Source organism: Solanum pennellii, chromosome 2 (assembly GCF_001406875.1).
Source record: "Solanum pennellii chromosome 2, SPENNV200".
Taxonomy (NCBI): Eukaryota; Viridiplantae; Streptophyta; class Magnoliopsida; order Solanales; family Solanaceae; genus Solanum; species Solanum pennellii.
This window is the reverse complement of record NC_028638.1, coordinates 50,596,957-50,605,974: the sequence shown is the minus strand read 5'-3', so window position 1 is coordinate 50,605,974 and position 9,018 is coordinate 50,596,957. Positions and strand designations below refer to the sequence as shown.

At 35.9% G+C, this 9,018-nt stretch overlaps 1 pseudogene; it reads right to left on the bottom strand.

The window, feature by feature from the left end:
• The window catches only part of LOC107011646, an 11,636-nt pseudogene extending 3,703 nt beyond the window's left edge, over nucleotides 1-7,933 (bottom strand).
• Between the last annotated feature and the right edge of the window lie 1,085 nt (nucleotides 7,934-9,018).

Sequence of the window (9,018 nt, the reverse complement as noted above, 5' to 3'; positions counted from 1 at the left end):
GGGGGGGGGGGGGGGGATAGAAATACAAAATTCTGAAAATGTATACCATATAACATGAAGCAGACGTCGGGTGGACGTCCCAAGGGTCTTTTTGCAAAGAGTACCAGATAGCAACTCCCCTTTCTCTATTCTAACTTGAGTATCTCCAGGAGTTATGTATCCTTTTTCTGAATCATTATGCCATGCGGAATATCTTAAAAGGTTTATTTGTTTTGGTATGATGAGGTTAAACACTTGCTTTCCAGTCCAAAGTGGCCTTGGTTTAAGAATCACTGGAGCGGGTACTTTCCCATCAAAATCCTCCCACCACATTAAGATGTTCATAAAGACATTCTGCAAACCGAAAGTAAGCATTCTTTACTGGATCATGCAAAATCATGAAAGATATGATAAAGAATTATGAAATGGCACATGCAGATTCACCTTTTCTATAAAGGTATCTATTTTAATAACTTTGCGGCAACCTAAAAGGGTATCCTGGACGATACCAATTACAGGTTGCCTGGGGTGAAACAATACACTTAGGGACCATCATAAGCTCCAGCACCTCTGCTCTGGTTTCAAATGACCGTGGAACATGCATGTTCATTTCGTCACCATCAAAATCAGCATTGTAAGAAAGAAGTGAAAGATAAATTCAAGCGGAAAGTTGAGTATGGCATGATCTTAATCCTATGTCCCATAATAGACATTTTATGTAGACTGGGTTGCCGATTGAAGAGAACAAAATCTCCATCATTTAAGTGCCTCTCAACCTGCATTGGCAGCATTGGATGTTAGGGAGCTACCGCAGACATCAAAAGCCCCTCAATTAAGTGAAACTGAAAGAAACAAACCTTATATCCTAGTTCAAGGTGCTGATCGCTGCTTTTCTTCAAGTATTGAAGATCAAGCCTTTGGTCGTCGTCCCTAATTATATACTTGGCCCCGGTTTTACCAGGAGGTGGATGAGGTCCATATTCAACAAGTTCCTTTAACCTGTGTGAAGAACCCAGCTTCAATCAGCACAAACATAAACAGTTCATACTTCCTTCTTGTTTCAAATGGGTTGATGAGTGTGGGGTTTCATTTCTACAACAACAAAAAAACACCTTTCAATGTTATATGGTGTCACTGTTTCTGGATAAGTGCGATTCAGAGCAATACTCCATGGGACTCCCAATTGATCAATGTTAATAGTTGGATAGGGGGTAATCACTGTCCGAGCAGAAAAGTCTACTCTTTTGCCCATCAGATTGCCTCTGATCCGACCTTCCTTTAATTTTAATCTACTACATATTGATTTAATAGATCTACCTGATCTTTGCATAGCCTGCAAATTAGAATAAGTAAAAGCCAGTAATTAGAACTTTTGAAGTTTCAAAGGATCCAATAGTTAAAGAAAAGGATGTTCAAGAGAGAATCAGCATACTCTTGGTTGTCCAGGCAGATCTTATCAAAATACGTAGCTATATGAAATTGCAGTAACTGTGCAAACTCCGAAATAATGTGCACCGGTGCCCCATTCCTTTCCTGCCTCTTCAAATTCTCGTTGTGACGAATAATCATGGCCAGTTGATGTGTTAAATCATCCTACAAGAAAATTTAACAGAAGAAGGTAATCCAACTGGCACAATTTTCTAGAATTAAAGAACAGAAGAAAGCAGAGATAAAGCAAAAGTTTTAGCAACAGTACACTAAGCTCTAGAACCTCAACAGGAAAATGAATACCTCACTCCTTGATGAAGTATCCATCATCACAGAAGGCCGAACAGGTGGTGGTGGTACGGGAAGTGCTTGAAGAATCATCCAATCTGGGCGAGCGAACTCTGGATTTAGGCCAAGCAAGATGCAGTCTTCGTCAATACCCGCTTCAGAATGCTCAACACCTACAATATGAGGTCATGATTATACACACAATGAGAGGTCGTCAAGCAAATAAGAACACCCGAAGTAAACAGGCACATACCCCTTTCAGCAGAGAGTTGTTGCTTCCTATCGACTGGTTCTGGCATCTGCTCCGGATCATCACTTATTTTCTTTTGCATCTTATATTCAGCAACCATTTTCATACCATCTATTGAAATTTTTGGCTGCTGTGCACCACAGCCACCTCTACTCTTCTTGACAGGTTCTTCAGTATCTTGACCTTGTACATCAATTTCATCCCCTCCTTCACATTTTGTTTTGTTCTTGCAAGCATCCAACATCTTTCTAAGCCTGTTTTTAGGATTCCTGATTCTCATGGCTTGTTTGAACTTGGGATTGTCCTGCACAAAATCGAAAGACCCAAAGATCCAATTATACAACCCAAAGCTGCATTGAGTATCAGAAATAATGCATAGAGACACGACCACTTCCTTCCTTATGAGACGTCAAGATTAGACCAAGTTTTTCCCTCTTGATTCATCAGTGAGACCGTAAGGAACTGTAGTAAGACCATTAAGTGCTGTCTAATTTTAGAATCAACTCTATACATGAATTATAATCCGATTTTCACTGTTCAATAAACAATCAAAAGGGAGTGAGTTTGACTACTCTTTAGATAAAAACATCTCATCTCTCTCCCTTCTAACAGGGGAAAAAATAAAAAGGCATGACGAAATTTGCAACTGTAACGATTCAAAAAAAAATCAAATAAATAGGTACTTAAAGGTGATTTAATTATTAATTAAAAATCTGAAATTTTAAGGGCATAATGGTCCTTTCACGTATTAATTTAAAATAAATCAGATTTTTATTAAGTTAGTTAAATCCTATTTTGACTAAATCTTGAATTTAGTCTCCTAATCCTAATAGCGCTCTCTCTCTCACGCTTCTTAACTCTCTCTCTCACGTTATTCTGCCAAGCACAACAAAAACCAGAGAATACATCAAGAGTTCTTCACACTTGAAGAACTCACATGAAATTTTAAGAAAAACAAAGCAACCAAAAACATTAAGGCGAAGAGAAGTTGTTCGTTGAGTGGTGTGGACGTTGAGGTAACTTGGACTGATTTTTGGAGAGAGTTTTGGGCAGCAAATTCTTCGTTTGAACATCAATAAAGGTATGGGTTTCTCTCATGGAATTCTTTCTCCAAGAGTACTTTCTTTCGAACGTTTCTTAAACTCTTGAAACTAAGGTTGTTCCCCTTCGTATGTCCTTTAGCTCCTTAACGAATTTGTAGGATGGGTATGTTGTGCTGCTAGATTTTGCATGAATGATGTGTTCACATTAAATATGAATGTGTTTATGTGCGGAAATCACGATAATGATCATCAAAATATGACCGAAAAAGTTGATGTATAGGCGTGTATAGGGCAGTGTTTTAGTCACTATTTTGGGGTGTATAAATTGTATATTTTATGTGTGTAATGGGTGTACAATGTGATGTTCATTATCATTAAGTATAGTGAATTGAATAACCATCTTATAACTACTTAAACTTATGAAAAAATGCACCTAAAGATGGTTGGAGAAGGACAAAAATTTCCAGATTTTCGTACCCTTCAAAAGTGTCAAATTCTGAGTTTTTAAAACAAAATAAATTAAGTGAGGTAAATGGAAATCGAACCCAAGACCTCACCTGTAAAAGAAACTGAAAAAANAAAAAAAAGGGGGGCTGGGGGTTCGAACTCACGACCAGCTCCTCCCTCGCGAAAAGAAAAGACAAAATTAAAGGGGAGGCGTGGGATTCGAACCCACGACCTTCCAGTACGCGCGAGGAAGAGGAAAAAAAATTTGCGAGGCGTGGGGATCGAACCCACGACCTCAGCGCTGAAGGGGGGTCCGAAATATTAAGGAAATAAAGTGAGGCTGTGGGGGTTCGAAACCACCACCTCACAGCCTCATCCTCTTCAGCGAAAATTTAAAGAAAATAAGGGGGGCTGCGAGGGTTCGAACCCACAACCTCCCTATTGTAGCAAATTTAATTCTAAAAACCCAAAAGGGGTTGTTAGGGCTCGAACCCCCAACCTTTCGGTTAACTAATAGTAAAATTAAAATAGAAATTTATACCTTCATGTAAATATTTAGATTTAAATTAGAATTCTAATTAAAATAGAAAATTCATTCTTTCATGTAAATAGTGAGATTTAATTTAGAATTCTAATTAAAATAGAAAATTAATTCTTTCATGTAAATGTTGGGATTTAATTTAGATTTCTAATTAAAATAGAAAATTTATTTTTCATGTAAATGTTGAGATTTAATTTAGAATTCTAATTAAAATAGAAAATTAATTCCTTCATGTAAATGTTGAGATTTAATTTAGAATTCTAATTAAAATAGAAAATTAATTATTTCATGAAAATAATGAGCTTTAATTTAGAGTTCTAATGTCATGAATATTAGAAATAAAATCAATGAAAAATATAATGATATCCAAGTGATTCAAGAGTACTAATGTTATTGAGTTCTCGTGCCCAAACCTCCGTATTGATACATAAGTCATACGTGAGTAAAATATTCAAGAATAATATCATCTACTTAGATCAAAAATCAAGATCTTGGGATATATACAAGATACATAAGTCTTGTAAATACATAATTTTAGGAAAGTAAGAATCAATTAGCGAACTATGAATGAAGCCCCATGACTTGTATGTATAGACACATAAGTCTAACATACGTTCAAAAATAAGTGAACCTAAGATGTACGTTATGAAATGATGAATCTTAGGAGGGTTAAGTACGAATTTAAGATACACTAAATGGTCAAGTGCATTGGCATATGATGAGATGAACTATGAAATGAAGAAATGAACATTCACGTAATTAGAGGTGAGTAACTATGAAAAACAAAGGTGCTAATAATGAAGAATGTGGTGACAATCATGATGTGAGGCTAATGTATATGATGAGAGCAATCTCAAATGAGCCTAAGTAAATGTTACCAATACGTACTCACCAATGAGAGTGTAAGATAATGAAGAGACCAGTCTCTATGAACACTCTAATGAAAATATTGAGTTTAAAACACTTAATACTAATGATGAGATGAGAAATCATCTAATGAGCTATGATGTCCTCATACTAGAAGCCAACTTCCATGATGTATGAGTTGAATGTAATGGAACTTTATACTGAGCACCAATAGGCTAGCTATGAGCGGTGATGCCTTCTTTCGGGAAGGGCGGAGGTTCACGTAACTCTCATGAGATGAGACTGTCCGGCTTGCCGGGTATGGGTCTCCATACATCTCCTAGTCTTTGAACCTATACTGCCACTCTAAGGATCTGGCGAGGTTAAATTCCCATATACGCTAGCATGTTACTGAGTCACTTTGGCCGGTGATTCCACCTCTTTTCGGTGTGGGGGAGACACTGGATTTCATGATGCTCACATAATCTATGTCGGTTAAAGTTAAAGTTCCCAATGAATGATTGAGGCCAGCCTTAAATGAATCATATAAAGAAATGAATGATACCGAAGGTGCTAGGATAGGATAATCAAGAGGTGAGCTAGATTCAGGTTATTCCTGATCATTGCACAGCAAACCCGATGAAAGTCTTAAACTACATCCTAGGTATAGCTAGTGTTCACACTGGCCTATGAATGAACTGAAATGAGGTACTTATGAATGTATGAAGCAGACTCTATGTTTGCTAAAGAAGACTCTCTAGTTGAGGTCCCATGTGTTGAGCCCTCATTTTGGAAAGTCTTAAGGTCAAGTCCATGATAACAAGGTCTCATGACATATGAATGAATAATATGAAAGAAGCTGTGTGTTATAAGTTATGTGTTATATGAAGATATTATGTGTTGTGTCATGTGTGCCATACGATAATTATAATGATGCATTTCATTCTCATGGCATAACTTTCCCAATCTCAATTTGGCAAGTCCACTGACTTGACTTCCAAAAATCATGTCGTTAGGAAAGAGTTATTCTTTCTCATGCATGTTCCTGGTGTGTACTTGCATATACCCATACTTAGTACAAGTGTGTACTAATTCCACACAAACATCTACTTTTAGGTGCAGGCACAGGTGGATGGTAGAGCTACAGGTTCGTTGTTGCAGCTATCCGGACGTCAGCATTCATTCAGAGTTTGGTAGGTCCTCATGCTTTCGAGGATGCTACTGTTTTACATTCTAGCGTAGTTTTAGAGTTGAGCTAGTGGAGCATGTTCCACTAGCGTTTCCTTCCTGTTTTGGTTCAAACTTTGTATTGGTGCTATTTTGGCCGATATACAATTAATATTTAATGAATTATTTCTTTCAGAAAAAAATTAAATGTTAGATGGTTGATGATGAACGATTACAAAATATTAAGAATGTTTAGTAAGCATGTTAAGAAACAAAAAATTTCAAATTTTTCGCTAAAATTAAGCTATGTAAAGTAAGAATGACGTAAGTAGGCTTGTTTGGGACCTCTGAGAGGTCAACGACGCCGGTCTCGTCTGGGGTCTAAATTCCAGTATCAAAAATAATGCATAGAGACACGACCACTTCCTTCCTTATGAGACGTCAAGATTAGACCCAAGTTTTTTCCTCTTCATTCATCAGTGAAACCGTAAGGAAATGTAGCAAGACCATTAAGTGCTGTCTAATTTTAGAATCACCTCTATACATAAATTATAATCCGATTCTCACCGTTGAATAAACAATCAAAATGGAGTGAGTTTGACTGCTCTTTATTTCAATCAAGTCTAGTGAATGGATATTAGACTCAGGAGCTTCAGAACATTTACCTTCTAATCCTGAGCTTTTCACTTACCTTACTCCTTTATCCAATCCTATCTATGTCAATTTTCCTGATTCTTCGAAGGTAAAAGCTACTCATATAGGAAGTGTTGCTACTCTTTTCCCTGATTTGATCATTCATAGAGTTCTTTATGTTCCTTCTTTTAAAATGAATCTTCTATCTATTCACATTGGTATGCAATTAGAGTATTTTATCATTTCTCCGTTCTAACATGAAGAAAAATAAAAAAGCATGACGAAATTTGCAACATTCCAGAAAAATACAATTCACTGAACTACCAAATCCTGATTAACTAGTAAGTAAATAGAAGCTATCTCCTAAAAAGGGTCATGTTGATGTAATAGAAAAATAATGATCTATCAAAACTTGTTCAGCCTGTACTTGTTCAAAACTTGTTTCTAGACCTCCACTGGCAAACCTGAAACCTCTAAATATTAATGGTTTACCCACTTATAATTTAATTGATATCACAAACATCAAACCAGGTAGTGAAAAATATATGATCAGTAATTCAATCCTTCTTAAACAAAAAAAAAAAAGAACAAAGAAGACAATTTCACTGTACACAAACTTTAACCTAACAATTCAAGTCAAGTCAATCAAAGTACCGCATCCGCCAGAATTTTGGAGCAATTGAAGCAGACACACCGAAGGATTCTAAGAACAGGTTTCATAAACCCTATATGAAACATAGGTTTCGCAAGCTCAAGGTGACCAAAATGCCCCGGACATTCAGCCATGTTAGCCATACATGTCTCACACTTCATCTTCCGATCAATCGTCCCAAGCCGAGGATCGCTCAACCCTCCAGGCTTTGGTTTCCCTCTCTCCGTAGTCTCACCATGCTCAATGTGCACCACAGACATTTGTCTCTGCAATTACGTCAAAAAACCAAGTTATAAAAACCAAATCAATTTAAACCCTAGAGAATTCGAGAAAATGAATCAAGATTAGTGAAAATTACAATTTCGTCGGGGCTGACAATGCCGAACTGGACCGTCCGGACCTTGGCAACCTCCGCCGGCGAGAAGGGGAAGCGCAAATCCATGGTGGCGCAACCTAGGTTACACCTCTACAGAAGAAATTTAAACAGTAGAATAATTGTTTTTTTTTCGAACAAGATAAATAATAGAGGGTTCTGATTAATCTATATGTAAGTTTCTATTTTAAGACTCCATTCTTCAGTCAATTTCACTTGTTCAGTACAGATCTGATTTTCGCTTCTTTCGTCTCCTCTCAGTTTCAGAAAGGAGGCTAAGGAAACAATATTTAGACAATGCACCTCTATTTATAGAAGGATAGACACCGCCCTATTCGGAACAGGTCGCTAACTTACGCTATCTGGTTTTTTATGCTAAAGTGCGCTTTAATGCGCGTCAGAGGCACTACCTCTTCTGAATAAAAATCCTTTCTTTCTGGTAAAAAATCCTAACCATCCTACCAGTCATTGGGATTCTTCATATTTTTTTTCTATAACTGTCAATATGGATTCGATATATTTTAATTATATAGCTTCATAGTGATGATATTAGAACGCGTGTGTAGTATAAGTGGAAAACATTATTGAAAATTATTCAATTTATGTAAAAATTCTTAACCATCTTATCAATATTTCAAATTATTTGTATTTTCTTATAATTGTCAATAGAGATTATGTCAGCTAGACGGTAAGATTTGGATTATAAGTTCTTAGTGATAATTTTAAAACAAGAGTGTAATAAGTGAGAAACATAACGATCGGTCCTGAAAAGCTTTCTTTCGTGTAAAAAATTCTAACCGTCTTACTGGTCATTCGAAATCTTCATATTCTTTTTCTAAGTGTTAAGATAGATTAGGTTGGCTAGATGATAAGATTTGATATATTTTAATTATAGTTTTGTAGTTATAATTTTAAAACGAGTGTGTAGAATAAGTGGAAAACATAACGATCAATCCTAAAAATTTTACTTTCGTGTACAAAATCTTAACCGTTTTACCATTCATTCGGATTTTTATATTCAGTTTTATAATTGTCAATAGAGACTACGTCAGCTAGACAGTAAGATTTGATATATTTTAATTATATATTCGTAATGATAAATTTAAAACGTATTGATAAATAATTAAAAGCACAATGACCAACCCTAAATCATTCTTTCATGCAAATTTTCTAACCGTCTTACTGGTCATTCGAATTTTTTCATAGCCTTTTTTCTAAGTGTTAATATAGTTTATGTTGACTAGACAGTAAGATTTGGTATATTTTAATTATAGATTTGTACTAATAATTTTAAAGCGAATGTGTATAATAAGTGGGGAGCATAATAGTCAATCCTGAAAAATTATTTTTTAGTATAAATATCCTAACCGT